General features: G+C 31.1%; 1 protein-coding gene across 1 annotated transcript in view; it reads left to right on the top strand.

Annotated features, from left to right (window-relative positions):
- LOC126739732 (Krueppel-like factor 6) overlaps positions 1–22,496 on the top strand; it is a 633,994-nt gene that overhangs the window by 261,754 nt on the left and 349,744 nt on the right. The window lies entirely within an intron of this gene.

The raw sequence follows: 22,496 nt of genomic DNA, 5'->3' as shown, positions 1-22,496 counted from the left end.
TAATAAACATCAGTATAGTAACTGGGAAAAAATTGAAAGTAAATTCAAGTGGAATCCTGGAAAACAGATGCCTGTGCCTGGAAGACGATAAATGACCTAAAAATCAAAGAAAAACAAAATACATTTTTCATGAAAATACCCACATACAATTATTGCAGCATAAAAAAAATCTAGAGCGTAACAGAATAATATTGGAAAATTAGGTTACAAGGTTACATGTTTCTCTTAACTAGTCATCATCAGACCAACAAAAACCAAACACACTTCAGACTAACGTAAATAATGTTTGAATTCTGATGATGTCCTAATTGGTTGAAACATGTAACCTATGTTTCATATAATATACATGACATTTTTTAGTTTTTCTTTATACTGTAATAACAACTTAAAGAATTTGTATAAAATTCCTTCTAAATGCAGAGTATATCGTCAAAAACTATTCCGAAGGCGTAAAAGAAAACTGTTAGTTCTTGGAAAACACCAACAAATTTATTAAACAACTGGAAAATTATTAAAATTAGAAATATTGCAAATTTTAAAACACTATAAAATATTGAAACTTAAATAAAAGATATACAACGTATTTTTGGTCTAAATAGCTTGGAATAGAAAAAAAATTATAAATTTCTAAAAGGAAAATAACTTAGTCCAAAAGTCTAATTAATGACATAATTTATCATTGATTTTAAAGTTAATACTTAGTGATTTAGAGTAGTTTTGAAATAGTAATTGATTTTTTTAGGTCCATTTATGTTACCAATAATTTTCCAAATGTTTAAGACCCAGGCAAATAAAAAAATTAAAAAGTAATAACCAAAATTAAAAAAAAAAAACAAGAGAAAACGACAAAATTAATTATTTAGCAGCAGAGTTGAGCTGGAGTCAGGTTATTCTGATCATACTCCTCTGCAAATGTAACTTTCTTTTTTCGAGGTTTAGGGAACTTCGGTGCCTACTAAAAAGATGTGTATGCCCCAATTGTAGACAAAATTTAGAAGTAACTACTTTACCACTTTCTGGAATCATTTTTCTAAATTGCAATCTTTATTTTTAATAATATGTGCACATCTCTTGTCTTCCTTCATATCTCCTTACTTGTTATTATAATTTGTGCAATATTTTCACTAAGCTATTAAAGCTATTGTTACTAACTCCTTTGCGCTCCTCCATATCTCCACTATAACTATTTTTTCAGCCTTAGCCAAATTTAACAAATAGAGAAATCTAGGAAAAAAAAGATCTTTTAATTTAAGATACTTAATATAGTCCAGCGACTGTTATATCTTCATTTTAACACAAACGCTTTATTAACAAAAAACCTTACTGAGCTAAAATACACTATTAAAAATATATGACCCATAATGCATGTATAACTTTCTGCAAAATTGTCCTACACCCGCAAATTGACTTATTAAACACTAGCTGCACTAGCAGCCATAAAACTTCTTCAATTACGAAGTTTAATATCCAACATTAGGCCAAGCGAAGGGAGAGTGGGGCATCTGCAGGTGGTAAAAGGGCGTGACTTCCGAATTTCCCGTAAGGGCAAATATTAAAAGGGCCATAATGGCGACATTATCTAGGAAGGAACGACCTTACATGTGTTTGAAACTGACTTTAGCTGTTCGCAAGACTTTTATGGCTGCTACCTTCTCTATGTTCGTGTTGGAGCTATTATAGTAAAGGAGATATCAGTGATAAAATCTGATTATTAAGCGTTAGTTTAAGTCTATATTAAATTAATGAATAATAGTTATTAAACAGACTGATTGCGACTATGAATTTTTAAATCAAACCTCTTAGTTATTTATTTTTTACTTTTCATACTTTATTTTCTTTTGAAATAATCCATTTTGAAGTAACGTTTAAGCTAATAATTTTATAGTCACGTTTCCAAAACAACAGAGCAATTATCCCCGGAAAAATTCATTAAAACTCCGTTTATTTTCCGACTCCCCGGCGAAACTTTGCGAGATGGAGATTAGATCGGCGAGGCAAAGGGGCCAAGTTGTTTAATGCAAAAACTTTCGGAGTGTCCAAAATCCGCGAAAGTGTTGAACCTTTAAAATTATCAGATTAAGTCGGTCGAAGTTTGGACTGAGCGTGGGGAAACACGAATTATGGGTTCGCTATTTGCCGAATCTAATCGTCCGTTTCCGGAACATTATTTTGGCTTAACGTTCGATGGAAAGTGGAGGGATAAGAAATCGTCCCTTAAAGGCTTTTTGATCATTAGCCTTATAATAAATAAGTCGAGTTTGACGTTTTGTTATTGCGTATCTGCAAAATTATTAGTGAAATTTTACGTGTTTAGACTATGTTTTTATTTCAGGTATGTTAAGACTTAATGAGCAAAACATCATAGAGGGGCATGCTTTTTTTGTAAGTACATTTTTATCAATTTCTGTAATATGCTTGACGCAATTTTTTATGTTTTTTGTATTTTAAAAGTTGGACTTTTAATTAAAAATGATTGGACGGAATTTGCTCCTGCAAACCATTTACTGTCCTGACAACATTGCACTAATATACCGAAGTGTTACACGAGTGTTACTGGAGAATATGGAAATTACTAAAGCTAAGAAAAGCCCGATTGTATATTGTATTAATGATGTTTTTAACTTTGGGTCAAAATTAATTTTTAACAACCTAAATTTATCACCATAGCAGATGTTCTACGACATGACCAATGTAGTCTAGTGGTCTGCGATACTGGATCTAATGATGCTGGATTGGATCCCCCACGTCGACAAACTCTGGTTTTTTTTATTTTCTAGCCTAATTTTATTTTCGAAACTTAGGGTTGTAACGTAAACATATTTTATTAAGTACTTCTTTTTGAAATGTATCGTTCATTTCAGTATTTTTAATAATATGACATTAGTTATTTAGACAGCTGTAACTTCAATGTAGTGTATTTTGATTATGAAAAATGACAACGCCTTTGATTTTTAAGTGAAAGAGCCTAAATATTTTTAGATATTTTGATGCTCTTTTTCATTTTGAGTCTTTTTTAATCATACCTATCTGCGCCTAGAGTGCCTATCTCTAGCGGTTTTCGAGAAAAAAAAATAATTTTTGCAATTTTTTTGCTAAAAACCAGGGAATAACTAACTGCTTATTTCCCAACCAGTTAAATTCCTTAACACCACTTTAAGAGACTAATCTGATGAACTTCTTATAGCCTGATTTAATCAACATTATACAGGCTCGTTGAAAATTAAATAAAAATTCTTAATTTACTAAAATGTCGAAAAATCAATTTTTTTTAAATAAAACCCCCTATATTTATTTTTGATTCTAACAGACTAAAATACTTTTAATTTCATATAACAAATTCCTATACCTGAGTAGCCGCGTTTAGAAATAAATACTTATTTTCATGAAATTTGCTAATTTTATTTTGTAAATTACTTACTTAGCTATAAATAATGTCACAATGTCACAATGATAGTTTTAGTTATAGTACTACCATTATGTTTTATAATAAACTTCATTTAAAAAAAAGGAACATTATTATAAACTACTCAAATGAAGTTTTAATTCACTATTTATTTTCCAAGGACAATGTGCTCAAATATTAGCAAGAACATGTAAAAAAATTAAAACATTATATCTAGATTTATAACCAGTGTAAAAAAAGCTTATTTATAAGTTGCAAATAAAAGCAACAAAAAAAATATTATAAAAAAATTTCTAAATGACTACCACTATTCTTTAATTCAACATTTATAAAATCGTTTTCTGCTAGATATATTAGTCGCTTTTCTAATTTTGCTTTCATCTAGCTTCTTTAAAACAAGTAATAATTTGCTGACACAGCTCTTCTTTACTGTTTACTGGTGTTGCGTACACTCTTTCCTTTATATCACCCGACAAATAAAAATCAAAGGGTGTCAGATCTGGCGATCTCGCTGGCCAATCCCATGGTCCATATGCCCAAACCATCTATGATCAAATATGTCGTACAGTTTTCTTATTACACTGTCTCCGTAGAGAGCCGGGGATCTGTCAAGTTGAAACAAGCAAGTACGAAAATCTTGCAATGGCAGGATTTCCAAAGAGTGACTTAAAATTTTTAAAAATTTGGAAAAATTTAGTGGTTTATCATGAATTAAAAAATTTACCTAATTATCTTTTAAAAGGCATAATATATTAAAACTAATTTTTTTTGAAGACCCATTTCTTTTGTCACGTGTAAATTCAAATCAGCTCAAAAATGATTATTATTTTGTTCTACTGAAAATTTCCTCCCTGGAAAATTTTGCTTGGTCGGTCCAAATTATTTTTCCTGTCTTTTAGTTTCAAAGCCTGAACTTTGGTGAACTTGTATGGATGCATTTTATGATTGGCTCATATTCTTTTTAATTGAATAATAAGACAAACCTAAATCATCCTTAGCACTTCTAATTGAAGCTTGTGAATATGCAGAAAGATATGCCCATACACTCATAATATTATCTGCTTCTATTGGTAACTGGCTTTATTTTATTAAATTCAGATTTTAATTAATAAAATTATTTCGTAATCTTACAAACTTTCGCCGATTCATTTGATTTTCGTTAAAACCTCATTTGAGTAGTTAATATCGTCCATTTCAGACTTTTTAAAGTTGATCATAAAACACATCGTTAATATTTTAACTTAATATGTGACTGTCACTTATTAAATCATTGTGACACTTTCGTGATGATAATATTTTAGACCGAAAAAGTCCAAATTTGTCATTGTCTGTTACCATGGCTGCCAAACTTTCAGAAAAATGCTACATTCCGTTTTCCATATACACAATCACAATCACAATCGATCGGCTTTATTTCATAAATATGTACAAAACAAGTATTAAAACGTTGGTTATTTAAGGATAGTCTCAAATAAAGTCCTAATTTTGTAGGCCTATTCTATGGTCACCAAACTTTTTTTAAGGCTCTAAAAGGGCATAATTTCATATAATTATTCACGCGGCGCACAACGTCTTCAATGAGGTTTCAAATAAAAAATAATACATTTTTGGCTGAGTTTTTTATAAGCATTTTATAAAGATATAAAGTTTATAGCTATTTTCAGGGAAATCATCGGATAATGGATGACGAGTTGACAACTATAAAAATATTACACATAAAAAACTTTAAAAACCGCTTTTGCTTTATATAGAAGGCAGATCGTAAATACATAAAAGCATAAAATCTACCATAAAATATAATGGAAACAAAGTGAACATGTGACAAAATATCGCGAAAGTAAATAAGATTTAACAATAAAAAATCTAAAAATCCGGAAACGCCGTAAAACCGCCGAGTCGCAATAAAATTCACTGTTAGAAGCCGAGGCGTCTCCGCCACGTCCGGACGATAAATTTTCCAAAATAGTTTTTCGTTCTTTATGTGCGTCCCCGACCCCCGATGTTGCAAATAGTATAATTTGTCTACAAAATCGCTTTTAGGCACGTAGTTTGCAATATTAAAAAAAAAATCGCTACATCGGAAATTCAAAATACGTAGTTTACCTCTTTTAAGGTCTGGGTTGTTTTTCCAGTAGCGCCTTAATTTGCCCTCACCAAATCATCCATCCACTCGGAATACAGTGCGGTATTAGACACACCGATAACCCTGAGCGATTCTCATTAGTGAGGAGAGTCTCTTCCGAAATTGGGAAGTATGTCGAGAACGCGCTACGAATGCCGATGCGAGGATTAAGTGGCATAGGCGAGTTCGGGAGGGATGATGGTATTGACGTCAGCCACTGGAATTAAAAGTTTTTATTTTTGGGCTTCAATTTATCTTTAAATGACGGCTATCCTCTGCCAGCTCACGTATTACAAACAATAGAAAAACTCTAAAGTTATACAACGTCGTTGGATTTGGCTTGAAATAATATAAACTAATTCAAAATAATTTATTTTTGTCAGTATCAACAGCCAGAGGCCAAATACAGACACTAGCTATAACATCTTGAATACATTCTATGAAATGGCACAATGACAGTTTATAGAATATAAAACAACATCTTAAGTAATGCCACTGGAGTAGATGAAGTATGCTAATGCTGAAATATTGCAATCTTTACACTGATAATTATATAACCCATATCATAAATTGTTGTATAGAGATTGGCTATTTTCTAGACGAATGGAAAATTGCGGTAGGAAAACCGCTGCCGACAACATCGAATCTCAGTCGCTTTAGTGAACTTCACATTATCTTACTATCCTTCCGGCCTTGTCAAAAATTCTTGAAAGAATTCTGTATAAGCAAATGTATTAGTATTGCAAGAATAATATCATTATTCCTAACACTTAATTTAGTTTTAGAAAAGGTTATGGCACTTTGATAAATGTACTGGATGATATACAGGGTGATTCAAAAGTAAGCGGCATCCTTTCAGGCACGTAATCCTTGTATGAAAATAAGGCAAAAAGTTTATATTAATATGGGTCCGAAATTGCTTTCTAAGGGAGCTACGCCCCTTTGAAAAGGACCCGTTGAAGACAATTTTTTCTCTATAACTTTAAAACCCTTTAGAATTAAATTTTGAAAATTAGTGTACTGCATAAACATTTCGTTGTTGAAGGCATTTGACACAGCTAATCATGGTGGCCAAATTGCAATATTATTATGAAATCATATTTATCCAACAGATTCCAATCGATATGCCATAATAATATTTTTTCTAATAGATCTGGCATTCATCAGATAGACCGATTTTGGGCCTCTTAAGGTTTCTTATTTATACTTCGGACTAAAATCATTAAACATTTGTAAAATTCAGGCTTTTGCGTATTTACATGTACTTTGATATGGAGCTTATTAAAGAAATGGAGCTATGCATTAATAAAGATCTCAAAACTTGTATGTAATTTTATAAAGATCACAATTTAAAGCTTTATTCGAAAAAAATGTTGTGTGCTTTGGTTACAAAAAAAAATCTGAATTCATGAAGAATAATTTAAATGTAATTAGAAATAATTCAAAATTACCATTTATCGAAACTACTAAAAACCTTGGAATTGTTATTAATACTCAACTAAGAATTCAAGAACATTTAAAAAAACTTATACAAACATATTTTTTTTTCTTTAAAAATTTTATACACTAGTAAAGTAAACCTGAAGAAAACTTATATAAAACGTATATGTGAGTATCTTAATGTTTTTTTTTTAGATTTGGACAGCAGGAATCGCATACAAAATGTGCAAAATTCTTTCTTGAGGTCAATCTGTGGTGTGCGGAAATTTGATCATATTTGCCTCATTTATAAAAACCTTGTGTGGTTAAATATGAATGATCGTAAAATTGTGCATTTTTCTTTTTCCATAATACATATGCTAAATAATCGATCTTCTCTCAATTCAATAAAGGAACGGTTAATATTTCGAAATACCATTCTTGAAGTTAGTACTAGAAATGTAAAAATGTGAACTACGCCGCTGCTTACCATTGCAATTTTCCAACTATTCCGTTCATATAACAATAATTAAAAAAAAAGTACAGAATTTACTTATTTAATCAAAGTAACTAAATTAAGAGGTATCATTTAAAATTATCGGAATTTTTTGTATGTGCATATTTTTTCTGTAATTTTCTAATAAAAGTAACAATCATTTAGGTAAAATTTATGTATTTTTTGTTTTAATTTACCCAATGCCAGCCTTAAACTGCGTTAAAAAAAGAACTAATCTATTGTATAGGAACATTTATTTATTATGTAAAATTCTGTTTTAAATAAAAATCAATATTTATTTATATATTTATTTATATCAACTAACCGTAAGAATAAAATAGGTTAACCTACAGCATTAATAAACACAAATTTGCACAAGCTAATAAGTGTCAAATATATACTGATTCCACTACCTATTGGACCTGATTCAAGAAGTTAAAAAGTCTATCGATAATTCACATCCAAGTCTAAACCATTAACAATAGTATTAAAAATTTACACATTTTTTTTAAACTGGTGAATTCTTATTAATATTCGTTCTAAGAAATTCCCATTAAAAAGTCTTTTTTATTTTGTATTTCTAATATTTACCAAGAAAGGAAGTACTGAAAGAACATTCGAAGAATTGATTTTATTTGTTAATACCTTATACATATAGGCAAAGCATATTTAAATGCCCTGGTTTTCTGAGGATAATCTATAAAATTCGTTCCAAGTAAACGGTGGTCTTACACTTGCTGTGAAGAATATTTAAATTGGTTATAAAACGTGTATTTCAAAAATGTTGATTGTACGCGTTCTATATTTTAAATCCAAACCTTATATTGTGAAGACCTTTCAACTACTGTATTATCTTATTTAATAATATCAACCTATTAAAAAATTTTAGACAACACTCTACATTAAACCTTTTGGTAGATCTAATGATGAAGACCATTGTTTTATCTTCTTTCTATTGAGAGTAATAGATGTCGCACACTACTTTTTAATATTAAAATAAATTAATTTGTGTTATACCAGTAATCCACAGCATTCAAATTATTTCGTAAACAAACGCAATCATCTGTAGTACTAATTATACTGCATATTTTTAGATCATTTGCAAAAGTAAACTTAAATCAGATGTGGCTCCTCTAATCTCAACATAATATTCCTTATTTAACAAATAAGTTTGATATTGTTATTGCTGGGTTGAGTATATTGCTGACATTATTTTTATAAAGAGCTTAACACTATGTCTAATCTTATCGAATATCTGAGTCGTGCCTATGTGCAAACATGGTAATTGAAATTAATAACATCAAAGATTTTTGAGACTTAACTAAAAAACCAGCTCTACAATTACTTCGAGGAAAATTTTCTGGTGTTTGTTTCTTGGTGTTCCCTAAACGGTCTTACTATTAATGCGTCCAAATGCAAGCCTATTAGTTTTCAGAAATCTCAAAACCCAAAGGAATTAAGTTGGTGGTACTTATTTCAGCTGTGGTTGACCTCTTCTTATTTTAAAAAAGAAGCTGAAAAATATGGGATAGCACAAAAAGAAAGCGAAACGTGGTCTGTTTAACAAAGGATTTATAGATTCACTGAAACTCAAAATATTACGGTTAATGGCATAAGATTCCAAGTAAGTTGGTGTAATTATAGGATAACAAAATATCTACAAAATTATGTTATCGTAAGGTCGTACAATTCAGGTGATACATCATACAAAATTAATATGAATGATAAATCAACGCTTATCTAAATAACAAAATACATAGTTATCTTAAAAATTGCCGCATCACAATATAGACAGTGAAGACCTTAAACACTATGCGTAGATAGTTGCCTAAAACCATTGTTAAATAGCCAGTACCCAATGTACTTTATGCATAATCTGAGCAAAGGAAATAGTACTATGGACTTTTAAGTTTCGCCATTTTATGAGTAAAAAGGAATATTAAGATTGTTATATTTATATTAAATTATTTTAAAGAAATATTGACATGTTATCTTTTCTCACCTTCTTAATTTGTGTTTCGACGATATAGGTCCTTGACTCTTGCAATTCTTGATCTACTGGAGTTCATGGTGAATGCCTTTGATGAGGTATATTATGTGAACACTACATGCTGTGATATCTCAAAGAAAAATAGAATTCCCTTTTTCCATTTCAGATTTTTGAAGCGATTTCATCTTATTAAAGGGGATTGCTGGTATAAGAGAATGAACGTGCCAATTAAAAATAAAATTAACCAAAAAATTATTTGTTTAGTTTTTGCTGAGACATCTTGTATAAAAATTCTTATTGCACGTGAACAACCGATATACGTTATTTATTCGATAAAAAAATAACGTTTTTATTTGATTATGTTTTTATTTCTCAACATATAATGATCGTAATGTACCACTATCCAGATATTATCCAGTATACGCTCTCCTGCACCCACAAAAACAAACAAGCGTAAATCGTAGAACTGCCGCTATGTTTTCGCCGTTTGCCATTTGTTTTGACAAATGGCGGCCCGTTCCGGCAAAAAAATGCAAGCAGGGCTCGTTTAACAAATTCGAGCTTTTAAAAGGCTTTTTACGGAATTCGTTGGCGTCCGCATAATTTTTTTTTCTATATAGGAAGCAACGTGCGTTGTTTTTCTTTTTTTTTTTTTGACAAATTCGGTCGGCAGTTATGAGTATTGCCTTTGGAAAAAAATACCGGCGTCCACGATGCCCTTACACAATGGCTCGTAATGGCGGCAATTGGCGTTTTACCGTGTAACCGGTTATATGATACATTGTGTGTTCCGGTTCCCAGGGAAATTAACTTTTGTCGTGCGACAATTCATAGCTTCAGCCGTTTCGTTGGCGAAATGGTTCTCCGCCTTTGTAATATGATAACTTAAATGGTGCAGCTGTGAGACCATTTTCCTGAACAAGTGTCGTAACGTGGTAACGCGAGAAGTGCATTCAGAGCCTTAAATAGATACAATGTTTGTTATTAAGAGAGGTATTTAGGAAAACTAAGTTGTAACATTTAAGCTAGAAAAAAAGTTGAAAATATCTTTAACTTATTTACTATTGGCTTTCATTAAAATTATGTTCAAGATAAGCTTCTGGATGACAAAACTCTTAAAAGTATATGACTAAGAATCACAGGAATAATGAAAACCATGGCAAGCTGTCTTTAAATTATCATTATTGGAAAAAGGACTCGAAAGATAGAGAGAACTAGGAAATTATGCAATGTCAAGTGCACTAGCATGCAACATACATACTTGACTATATGTAGAGCAATTTTTTTAAATTTTATTAGATATATATATTTAATATCAAAATATTTACAAACTCAAACTTAAACAAGTTTTGGTTAATACTAATGTTAGTAACTAACATTAATAACAGATACCTCACGTTAAAAACTTAAATAATAAATCTGTTATTAATGAAATTTTACAATGTATTAAAACTAGTCTGCACATAATAAAGCGTTAGAGGCCAACGAACCCAGAACATTTTTCTCGTTTCGTTACACTGGAACGTCACCTGCAATAAAAAAAATGGTATTAATAAGATTTGAATGAAATTTCATAGAAATACTAAAGCAAGCGACAGAATTTACATAAGATTAAAATCAAGTAAATCGAGGCATTAAAACGGGTTTTATAGGCCAAGGACCCAAAACAATTTTTCTAGTTTTGCTATACTGGGACGTCATCTGCAAAAACTTGAATAAATCTGGTATTTACGAGATTTGAATAAAATTTCATAGAAATGTTACAGCAAGTCATAGTATTAATTTAGGACTAAAATCAGGTAGATCGACAAATTTAATCTTGAGTTAGAGGCCAACGAACCCAAAACAATTTTTCTCGTTTTGCTACACTGGGACGTCACCTGCAAAAACTTGAGTGAAAAATCTGGTATTAATAAGATTTGAATGAAATTTTATATAAATGGTAAAGCAGGCTACGGTATTCACATAAGACTAAAATCGAGTAAATCGGAGCATTGAAACGGGAGTATAGGCCAGGGACCCGAAACAATTTTTCTAGTTCTTGCTCTACTGAGACGTTATCTGCAAAAACTTAGGTAAAAAGACTTTTATTTTTAAACTTTGAATGAAATTTTATAGTTATGTTAAAAAAGAAGTTCCAATATAAAGATTAAATTAAAGTAATTCGAAAAATTTAAGTGCGCATGATAAGCCATCGAACCCGAAATAATTTTTCTAATTTTGGTATTTTAGAACATCACTTGCAAAAACTTCAATAAAAAATCTGGTATTATCGAAATTTGAATAAAGTTTCACAGAAAAATTACGGCAAGTTATAGTATTAATTTAGGATTCATATCAAGTAAAGCGGTAAATTTAGTCAAGTCAAGTTAGAGACGAATGAACCTAAAACAATTTTTCTGGTCACCTGCAAAAACTTGTAAAAATCCGATAATAATAATATGATTGGAATAAAATTTTAATTCACGTAAAACTAAAATCAAGTAAATCAGAGCGTTTAAACATGAGTTATAAGCCAGAGACCCAAACAATTTTTCTAGTTTTGCTATACTGGGACGTTACCTGCACTAATTCTTATAAAAAGAGTTTATTTATAAACTTTGAATAAAAATTTCACAGTTATGTAAAAAAAAGTTCCAATATTAATGTAAGATTAATTCGAAGTAATTCGGAGAATTTAAATGCAAATGATAAGCGATAGAATCCAAAACAATTTTTCTAATTTTGCTATTAGAGAACGTCACCTGCAAAAACTTAAATAAAAAATTTGGTATTAATGAGATTTGAATGAAAATCCACAAAAATACTAAAGCAAGTCACAGTATTAATTTAGAATTGAAATCAAGTAAATTGGCTAATTTAACCGCATGTTAAAGGCCAATGAACCCATAACAATTTTTATAGTTTTGCTATACTGGGACGTCACTTGCAAAAACTCGAATAAAAAGAATTTTATTTATAAACTTAAAATAAAATTTCATAATTATGTTAAGGGAAGTTCCAATATTAATTTAAGATTAAATTGAAGTAATTTGAATAAGCCATCGAACCCAAAACAATTTTTCTAGTTTTGCTACACTGCGACGTTATCTGCGAAAACTTAGATAAAAAATCTGGTAATAACGCGATTTGATTGAAATTTCATAGAAATTTTAAAGCAGGTTACATAATTCACCTAGGATTAAATTCAAGTAAGTCAGAGCATTAAAACTCAAATTGGCCAACGAACCCAAAACATTTTTTCTAGTTTTGCTATACTGGGACGTCATCTGCAAAAACTTGAATAAATCTGGTATTTACGAGATTTGAATAAAATTTCATAGAAATGTTACAGCAAGTCATAGTATTAATTTAGGACTAAAATCAGGTAGATCGACAAATTTAACCTTGAGTTAGAGGCCAACGAACCTAAAACAATTTTTCTCGTTTTGTTACACTGGCACGTCACCTGCAAAAACTGCAATAAAAAAAATGGTATTAATAAGATTTGAATGAAATTTCATAGAAATACTAAAGCAAGCGACAGTATTTACATAAGATTAAAATCAAGTAAATCGAGGCATTAAAACGGGACTTATAGGCCAAGGACCCAAAACAATTTTTCTAGTTTTGATATACTGGGACGTCATCTGCAAAAACTTGAACAAATCTGGTATTTACGAGATTTGAATAAAATTTCATAGAAATGTTACAGCAAGTCATGGTATTAATTTAAGACTAAAATCAGGTAGATCGACAAATTTAACCTGAAGTTAGAGGCCAACGAACCCAAAACAATTTTTCTCGTTTTGTTACACTGAGACGTCACCTGCAAAACCTTGAATAAAAAATCTGGTATTAATAAGATTTGAATGAAATTTTATATAAATGGTAAAGCAGGCTACAGTATTCACATAACACTAAAATAAAATAAATCGGAGCATTAAAACGGAAGTATAGGCCAGGGACCCGAAACAATTTTTCTAGTTTTTGCTATACTGGGACTGCAAAAACTTAGTTAAAAAGACTTTTATTTTTAAACTTTGAATGAAAATTCATAGTTATGTTAAAGAAAGTTCCAATATTAAGTTAAGATTAAACGAAAGTAATTCGAAGAATTTAAGTGCTCATGATAAGCCATCGAACCCAAAATAATTTTTTTTAATTTTGGTATTTTAAAACATCACTTTAATAATTTTTCTAGTCACCTGCAAAAACTTAATCGGTTAAAAAAATCCGATAAAATTTAGTAGATATTTTAAAGCAAGTTACGTAATACGTAAAACTAAAATCGCGTAAATCAGATGGTTTAAACATGAATTATAGGCCAGGGACTCAAAACAATTTTTTTAGTTTTGCTACACTGACGTCATCTACAAAAACTTGGTTAAAAAATCTGATAACATTGAGATTTAAATGAAATTTCGTAGAAATTTTAAAGCAAGTCATATTTAAGACTAAAACCAAGTAAATCGGAACATGAAGTATAGGCCAGAGACCCATAAAATTTTTCTAGTTTTGCTATACTGGTAGAAACGTATCATTCATTTTTATCTAAGAGACCAAACAAAAACAAAACAAAGGTAAGAACACAAAGTCACGGTTTCATCAAATCTGTATAATTTGTTCAAAGCTACACGTGTCTCGCTCCTATAGAAGCATCATCAGGCCTAGACCTACACAGATCATATTAAACATTGTTGTTGTAATGTGATCTGTGTAGGATGCAACATGTTTTGTTACTATACTGGGATTTTACCTGCAAAAATTCGAATAAAAAGACTTTTATTTATAAACTTTAAATAAAAGTTCATAGTTGTGATAAGGGAAGTTCCAGTATTAATTTAAGATTAATTTGATATAATTTGGAGAATTTAAATACGAGTTATAAGCCAACGAACCCAAAATATTTCTTCGAATTTTGATATTTTAAAACGTTACCTGCGAAAACTTAAATAAAAATTAGATTTTCATTAAATTTCACAGAAATGTTAATTAAGGCAAGTCACAGTATTAATTTATAATTAAAATCAAGTAAATTAACGAATTTAACCGCGAGTTAGAGGCCAACAAACCCAAAACAATTTTTATAGTCTTGCTACTATGAGACGTCATCTGCAGAAACTTAATTAAAAAATTTGATATTATTGAGATTTGGATGAAATTACATAGAAATGTTAAAGCAAGTTACAGTATTCACATAAAACTTAAAACAAGAAAATCGAAGAATTAAAACGCGAGTTATAGGCCGGGAAGCCAAAGCAATTTTTCTATACTGGGACGTCACCTCTAAAAACTCGAACAAAAAGACCTTTATTTATTTGAATGAAATTTTATAGTTCTGTAAACGTAAGTAAAAACTTGAATAAAAAATCTTTTATTTATGAAATTTGAACCGTCATGTTGAGGGAAGTACTAGTATTAATTTAAGATTAAAATCAAGCAAATCGGCGCATTTAAATGCAAGTTACAAGCCAGTGACCCAAAATATTTTTTTTATAATTTTGTTATACTTGTAGGTAACGCTCAAAAACTAAAAATAAAAAATCCGTTAATAACCCGAGTACGAGCACTATCACTAAAGAAATGCAAGTAACGCTCTTACTCCCTTCAGAGTAATGAAACGTATTTATTGAAGAGTTGGTATAACCTGCAATCCCTATTGCATGTTTTTACAACTTGCTGAGACTCAATGTGAAAGTCGATAAAAATAGTAAGATTTTACATTATAGTTATAATTTGACATTAATAGAAAATATAGAATATCAATAAAATATTTTATTTCTCTGTTTATATGAACATTCTGTTTTGAAATTGTTTGTAGTCTGTTTACATACTTTTCTTAACATCCCATATATTGTTAAAATCTCCATAAAAGGCAGATTTAAAAAATAATAACCAAATTGTCAGAATAAAATTATTAATATTTATCCATAACTAATTCATAAATTAAACGTCCTTCCTTCCGCTGCCTTTTTTACCTAGCTCAAAGAAGAATAAATACCAGTTACAGTGTTGACATTTAATTTATCCCCCACCCTTTTATTTTCTTTCGGGATCCCGTTCCTTCGTTTGTTTAATTAAGGCGCGTCTTTGCACTGTTCGCCGTCTCGGTCTCGGGACGACGCAATATTAAATATTCTTATTTCATTAAAACTTCGGTCCAATTAAAAGTTTCTGATGCAATATTTTAATGTATTTATAGTTGTCACCGTGTTGACTGTCATAATGGTGAGGAGAGCTGAACTTTGATCCGTTTATACGGAAAACTTCAGTTTGACAAATATTTACTAAATACGCAGCGGTTTTATAACTTTGGCAGCGGTTCTAACGAAAACAAACGTACTTTAAAGTTGAATAACTTAATTTTAAAATAGGAGTATAGAGAACCTAGAGAAAATGGTTGAATCGTATTTAATTCTTAAGGGTTGGGGAAGCAATGGAGGCATAAATGTGTGGAAACAGTATAAAACATTTTATGCCTCCCCAACTGGATGACAATGGTATTGCGATTTCACCGGACAGTGTACTCGTATACTGGATTGACCCTGCGGAAACACCGGATGCACAAAAAGAAATTTAAAAAAATCAGTTGTTTCAAGACATTGGTACCGAAACAATATCGTCACTACTGGTTATTATTTGTGAAATTATTTAAAATTGAAATATTAGAGGCATCTATTTTTTAAGAGTCGTGCAAAATTTTATAATAAACAAAAAATCAAGTTTTCAAAATAAACGTTGGCCATATAAAATTTATTTAATATCCAAAACTTTGATGCGTGCTTTGGGTCGTTGTTATGCTAAAAACCCATCTTGAGCACATGTTGTCTTCTGTCGAGGGAGCATCTCGTTTTCCAATTTGGTATACAAAACAATCCATAATACCCTCGATTTTGACCAATAGGCCCATATGAAAACCTCGAAACTCCAAACCATGATACCAACACCATTGTATTTTATTATGGGTCGCCTATATTTTGGGTTAAATCTTTCATTCACTTCTAGCCTAGCAAATGTCATCTGATTTAAACAGTTTAAAATGACTTTTATCCTTTATAATGTTTTTCATTTATTGTAATACCAGTTCAGATGGTCTTTGGTAAATCGAAGTCTGGTCTCTGTTCATCATTGAGATGAAGGGTTTCTTCATTGACTTTTTACTGTATAAATCAGCTTCCTTAGGTCTGTTTTTTTATAGTCCGATATTGAAACATGTCTTAACTATTATTTGGCTCGAGAAGCAATAGTGAATGGATCTTGCATAACGAATGTTTCTATCTATCGCACTATCAGTTTTTCTTTTTCTGTCACTTCTTGAAACTCCTTCCAAAGTACTCCTTTATTTAAATTAAGGTCTTTTGCTATTTTACATTACACAAAGAATAAAAAAATAAAATGCATAAAAATTAAAAAAATATTAGCAAAAAAATGGTCTCACACCATTAACAAAATCATTCCGATGATCGTGTCTGGTTAATACGAAATCTTAATTTAGTCTGAATATTATGGTATTAAATATATTTATTTATTATTTTTAAAAGGTTGCTCTACATATGGACCGATAGTGTATATACTACACCGAGAAACCAACTGATTCCCTGTCAATCCTGAATGACACAAGTGCTAGACCGCACGACATCTCGAAGGCTAAACGGGAATCTTCCAGAATAGCGTTCTGCCGAATATATAAGCAGCCGTATCGCCGATAGTAGTCAGTTATCAGTTTAGTGAAGTAAGGCTTGAAATATTGACGCGAAATTCAAATAAATACAGTAAAAACAAATATCTCTAGTAGTCATAAGTGGTCGTGTTTTCATAAAAAAATTTGTAAATAAATTAGCTTTACTGTTTTCGATTGTTTTATTTTACACCTAGCAAACGGGATTTACTTTACACCTAGTAGATAAATATCTTTTCTTTATTTATAAAATATTTTCAAGTTGAACCTGTATCCTGTGTGAGTTTCACTGTCCGCTTGATTAGAGGAAAAGTATTACAGGGATCACCACTGTCCCTATTTCTGTTTATTTATTCATGAGCCTTCACCCACCCCGAGCATTCACAATATGCTATGATATTGCCTCACAAAAAAAACTGGATTCCTTTACGTCTCCAGTCCCACCTTGTCATGCTACAGCAATAGATGAATCAGTGGAGTTTATCAGTCAATTCTAGGAAGCTGTAGATCAGGATCAGATCTTTATGGTTTGTTTGCAACATAGATATCCAAAGGCATCATAAACTACTTTGAATTACGCCAACCTGTCTTTTAAGGACTCCATCTCAGCTCGTGCTCCACCAGACAGACTCCTTATCCTTTGCCTGATGATCTTCGCCAGTAGTAACGCGGGTAGATTCACCAATTATAATCCTCCATATTTTGAGAAACGACTGTACACTGTGTCCCATTTTGGATGAGACTGCAGGGTATCTCTGTCATTTTTTAAGATAGAGCTTTGCGGTTTTCGCGACCCTGTATCACTTTTTTGTAAAACTTTTAAAGCCACAAACAGAAATATTCTAACTACTTTTGTTCCTGAAATACAGGGCGAAAACGAAAATGTTCACTTTTGGAGATGTTATTATTTCTCAGGCCCTGTATAAGATAGAATAAAAATGAAAACTGCTTATAATAGATATTTTTACATAAAAGTCAGTGGCGTATTTATTTTTTTTTCCCAATGCACTGTTTTTAAGATTGGGCACAAACTTGGTATTTTTTAAATGGAACACCCTGTATATTTTAACGTCAAATTTTTGCATTTTTTTTTCTGAATACATTGATGTATCACAACCTAATCTTTGATAAATTTTAGCTCAAAGAATTAGAAAAATCCATATTTATGTTTATTTTTTTAATAGTAGGCCATGAATTCTTTGACACATGCATAAAAAAATGTTTTGTTTATTGCATTCATGGAAACTAAGTCACAAACAGACTCAATACATATCAATAATGATGGCTGACGGTGAAAATATGGAATTCCAAAATTTTGAAAAGTATGATATTATAAAATGTTTAAACCTTTCTAACGAAAATGTCGAAGCGGCGCAGCAATTATATTTAAATAGGTAAAGCTCTAGCTTATTTTATTTTGTTACAAAATTCAAAAAATAAAAAAGATCTTATTAGGTTTCCAGAAAGACGTCAGCCATCTCGGGCTACGGTATTCCGGTTAAAATCTAATCTTTTAAATTATGGCTGCTATTCAAAACCTAGGCAACCCCATGTTGATAGAAATGAAGCTGGCGAAATTAATGTTTTAGCGTGTGTGGAAGCAAGACCCCAAATTTCCTGTAGAAAGATAGAGGAAGAGATAGGAGTTTCCAAAACAAAAGTGCAAAAAATTTTAAAAAAGCATAAATTTAAACCGTATAAGATAAATATTATTCAAGAATTGCATCCTGACGATCCGTTTAAACGACTGGAATTTTCTAATTGGTTTTTAACCAAAACTAATGAAGATCCGGATTTTGTAAAAAAGGTAATATGGTCTGACGAATCCTATATAAGCAGTAGTGGCATATTTAATAGGCAAAATACCAGACATTGGTATCAAGAAAACCAAGATATTACTTTTGAACGACAGCAATAAGGCCGATTTGGTTTTAGTGTTTCCTGTTTTGTATTGGGCACTAAAATTGTATATACAATTTTTGAGGGTAGCTTAACTGCCCAACGATATCTAAATATATTGCAAAATAATTTGCCAGAGTTGCTGGAGGACATACCTTTAGCCCAGCGACATCAAATATATTTCCAGCAAGATGGAGCGCCCGCTCATAATTCAAGGGTAGTTAGAGAATATTTAAGTGCCCATTTTGATAGACGTTGGATTGGCACACACGGGCCAATCAGATGGCCCCCGAGGTCACCGGACTTAAGTGTTTTGGACTTTTTTGTATGGTCGTACTTAAAAAATAAAATTTATGCAAATCGGCATAATAATATAAATGAACTCCGAGCGACAACTGAAGAAGCATTCATAAACTTACAAAGGCAACCCTTTATAATTTTAAATGCCTTAAGACGAATACAGACTGTATGTGGTTTTTGTATAAGACAAAATGGACAGCAGTTTGAACAGTTTTATTAAATTTATATTTGTTGTTTTTTTTTTGGTTTTTGTAATTAATTTTCTAATTTGATTCTTGTAATTACTAATTAGTTTTTAATGTTAAACCTGGTCCGATATATTTTTTTTGTTTTTAACATTTTTATGTTTATATTAATATTTTAAGTTAATGTTTAAAATATAGTTAAATAAACAGGTTTAAATCACATGGCGTTTTAAAAAAGTAATAATTAAATGCATGTGTGTAAGAATTCATGGCCTACTATTAAAAACAAAAATAAATATGGATTTTTCTGATTTTTGAAGCTAAAATTTACTAAAGAATAGGTTGTGATACATCAATGTATTCAGAAAAAAAAATGCAAAAATTTGACGTTAAAATAGACAGGGTGTTCCATTTAAAAAATACCAAGTTTGTGCCCAATCTTAAAAACAGTGCATTAGAAAAAAAAATTAAATACGCCACTGACTTTTATGTAAAAATATCTATTATAAGCAGTTTTCATTTTTATTCTATCTTTTACAGGGCCTGAGAAATAATAACATCTCCAAAAGTGAACATTTTCGTTTTCACCCTGTATTTCAGGAACAAAAGCAGTTAGAATATTTCTGTTTGTGGCTTTAAAAGTTTTACAAAAAAGTGATACAGGGTCGCGAAAACCGCAAAGCTCTATCTTAAAAAATGACAGAGATACCCTGCAGTCTCATCCAAAATGGGACACAGTGTACCCCCTACCACGCATGACAATAATATATAGGGTTGGAAAACAAAAACGAAATGGTGCCCATGGGCTCGTAAAGATTTTAAAATTTAGGTTACCAGGGGAAAATATTTTCAGAGTATAATACCATTCTTATCTGTCATCCCTTAGCTAGGGTGGAACTAACCTCTAAAATTTTAAATGGCATAGTGTAGCATCATTAAGGCTAAAGTATCATTGAAATAATGAAGTATGTCTAGCCATAGTCAGACGATTTTAGTATTGGTATCACAGTTGTGCATGAGTGCATGACAAATGAACTTTTTCCTTAAATATATCAAACTTTCTAAAATATCTTGGCATGCTAATGTATGGTATGTATGGTAATATAATTTGCTTTTTCATATGTCATTGTACACACTATGCCAGAAAAGCCAGATTAACTGGAATCTACTTATACATTTTTCCGAAAATCAATATGCAAAAGCATCGTTCGATAATTTTTTTTCCCGTTATTACCTTATTACTTACTAGCTACAAGAATTCACTGGTTAAAAAAATAAACTGGCACAACAGCTTTAATAAAAATCATAAAATATAAACCAAATACCCTAGGTTGTATGATTTAAATTCATTGCACTCACAGCACATCTACGAATGTCGGCACATAGACAACGAAAGATTAACGCATGTAGAAAATGCATATCTACCCGCGACAAACTTCATTAAGGCCTAGCAACCAGTCAACTTAAGTAATGCCTTTCAATTTCTTATCCTGGAACACCCAGTCGTTTTCCCTAAAAATGCGGGCGTGTTTGTTTCGACCAAGATAAAATGTGATGAAGTGAAAGAAATTTGCTAAAAGAGCTTTCGAGACCCGTCTCCGTATTAGACGGGATGCAAAATTGGTGCCAGTCAGTATTTATGGCCGCTGAAGACGGCCGTATCGTTTTACTGTTTTATTTATATATTCGTGCAAGTAAGAATACCTCAGTTGGGACCGATATTGGGAAAAGGTTACATATTGTAGAACTGAAGGTTTTATTTATGTTTAGCAGCAAAGAACTGCTGCTGAATACATAATATTCTTATTTAGGGACATAGTTTTATTTAGATGCTTGTTGTATGAAATAAGCGGTATGATCTTCGTCTAATCCTGGCACAAATTGGTTCTTTTATTGTAACTCATTTCTGCGGCTACATAGTTAAAGGTCGAATTATCAAGAAAAATGTAAAAAACTTCTATAGATCTAATCTATGAAAAAATTAAGAATGTCTGTCAAGCTGTATCTTACAAGAAAAGTCTTCTACTTTATTCGGGAGTACATGGGGGCGCTTAATAGGTGTGAAAATTTTTTCGAACTATGACATATTATTGTTTTTTGATGTAGATCAGATCTATTTCAGTCAGCTTTCGTTTTTACAGTGTATTAGAATGTACCTTAGGAAGTGTAATGTTTTATTCAAGTTTATGATGTACGTTTACCGGTAATCATTGTAACTTGTGCATTTTGACCTAATACAATTGCTATTGTTTTCGAAGTAATCAATAATTTTTTTTTTCATTTTTATTCAAGATCTTCTGTTTACGAATTTTTCTTTAGATTATAAAAAACTATTGTCTAATTTTTTCTGAACCACGGTCTTTCTCGATCTAGTTTCCAAGTAACTGCAGTAGGCTTCCTAATACTCGTTTTTATATTTGTAGCCAATATATAGATAGAAAAGGAGAGTGAATTAAAAAAAAATAACGAAAAAACGTAAAAAAAAGATGAAACGTGGCGAGGAATGATACCTGTGGTTAACGATACAATAGGAACAACCACAACACTTTCTTGCCTCCATTGCTGTTGAATCTCATTGGTAATGTCGGTATATTTTGCCAGCTTGTTAGTAATAGTCTCTTGCAGGTTGTTTGTATTAGGCGCAGAAATGTCAATCAGAAAATTATTTATTTGTCATTTGTCACCTAAAATAATATCTGGTCGGTTAGATGGAATAGTTCTATCTGTAGTAGCACTTCTACCCCAGTACAATCGATAGTGTTCATTTTCCAGGATATTTTCGGGAGAAGAGTGAGGGACATTGGAGTGTGTGAGAAAAACTTCTTAGCAAGTTGCTGGTGGATTATATTGCCGACACAGTTATGACGATGGAGATATTCTGAGCAAGGGATATATGTATGTGCTGTGATGTGCTGTATTGTTTCTGTTGTGCGAAGACATTTACGATATTCATCATCTACTACTGCGGGATCTCTGACAAAACGTAAGAAGTAATTTGTATACTGTAGCTTAAATAACCAAC

The sequence above is a fragment of the Anthonomus grandis genome, chromosome 8 (assembly GCF_022605725.1).
Source record: "Anthonomus grandis grandis chromosome 8, icAntGran1.3, whole genome shotgun sequence".
Lineage (NCBI taxonomy): Eukaryota > Metazoa > Arthropoda > Insecta > Coleoptera > Curculionidae > Anthonomus > Anthonomus grandis.
Note: the sequence above shows the minus strand (reverse complement) of the source record. Positions and strands in the feature narration are given on the sequence as shown.